The sequence below is a fragment of the Ursus maritimus genome, unplaced genomic scaffold (genome assembly GCF_017311325.1).
Source record: "Ursus maritimus isolate PB19 unplaced genomic scaffold, ASM1731132v1 scaffold_9, whole genome shotgun sequence".
NCBI lineage: Eukaryota > Metazoa > Chordata > Mammalia > Carnivora > Ursidae > Ursus > Ursus maritimus.
This window is the reverse complement of record NW_024427107.1, coordinates 79,950,848-79,952,243: the sequence shown is the minus strand read 5'-3', so window position 1 is coordinate 79,952,243 and position 1,396 is coordinate 79,950,848. Positions and strand designations below refer to the sequence as shown.

Sequence of the window (1,396 nt, the reverse complement as noted above, 5' to 3'; positions counted from 1 at the left end):
GGGCGGCCAGCTGCTCCTGCCCCTCTCGGACGCCCGCAAGCTGACCTTCCGCGGCCTGCGCAAGCAGATCACGGTGGAGGAGCTGGTGCGTTCGCAGGTCATGGACGAGGCCACCGCGCTGCAGCTGCAGGAGGGCCTGACCTCCGTGGAGGAGGTCACCAAGCACCTGCAGAAGTTCCTCGAGGGCACCAGCTGCATCGCCGGCGTCTTCGTGGACGCCACCAAGGAGCGGCTGTCGGTGTACCAGGCCATGAAGAAGGGCATCATCCGCCCCGGCACGGCCTTCGAGCTCCTGGAGGCGCAGGCGGCCACCGGCTACGTCATCGACCCCATCAAGGGGCTCAAGCTGACCGTGGAGGAGGCCGTGCGCATGGGCATCGTGGGCCCCGAGTTCAAGGACAAGCTGCTGTCGGCCGAGCGTGCGGTCACCGGCTACAAGGACCCCTACTCTGGGAAGCTCATCTCCCTGTTCCAGGCCATGAAGAAGGGCCTCATCCTGAAGGACCATGGCATCCGCCTGCTAGAGGCCCAGATCGCCACGGGCGGCATCATCGACCCCGAGGAGAGCCATCGGCTGCCCGTGGAGGTGGCCTACAAGCGCGGCCTCTTCGACGAGGAGATGAACGAGATCCTGACGGACCCGAGCGACGACACCAAGGGCTTCTTCGACCCCAACACGGAGGAGAACCTCACGTACCTGCAGCTGATGGAGCGCTGCGTCACCGACCCCCAGACGGGCCTGTGCCTGCTGCCGCTGAAGGAGAAGAAGCGGGAGCGGAAGACGTCCTCCAAGTCCTCGGTGCGCAAGCGCCGCGTGGTGATTGTGGACCCCGAGACCGGCAAGGAGATGTCTGTGTACGAGGCCTACCGCAAGGGCCTCATCGACCACCAGACGTACCTGGAGCTGTCCGAGCAAGAGTGCGAGTGGGAGGAGATCACCATCTCCTCCTCGGACGGCGTGGTCAAGTCCATGATCATCGACCGCCGCTCGGGCCGCCAGTACGACATCGACGAGGCCATCGCCAGGAACCTGATCGACCGCTCGGCGCTGGACCAGTACCGCGCCGGCACGCTCTCCATCACGGAGTTCGCAGACATGCTCTCGGGCAATGCCGGCGGCTTCCGCTCCCGCTCTTCCTCTGTGGGGTCCTCCTCGTCCTACCCCGTCAGCCCTGCCGCCTCCAGGACCCAGGTGGCCTCCTGGTCAGACCCCACGGAGGAGACCGGCCCTGTGGCCGGCATCTTGGACACGGAGACGCTGGAGAAGGTGTCCATCACGGAGGCCATGCACCGCAACCTGGTGGACAACATCACGGGGCAGCGGCTGCTGGAGGCCCAGGCCTGCACAGGGGGCATCATCGACCCCAGCACCGGCGAGCGCTTCCCTGTCACGGAC

At 66.4% G+C, this 1,396-nt stretch overlaps 1 protein-coding gene across 1 annotated transcript in view; it reads left to right on the top strand.

The window, feature by feature from the left end:
- PLEC (plectin) overlaps positions 1 to 1,396 on the top strand; it is a 67,376-nt gene that overhangs the window by 62,385 nt on the left and 3,595 nt on the right. The window lies entirely within an intron of this gene.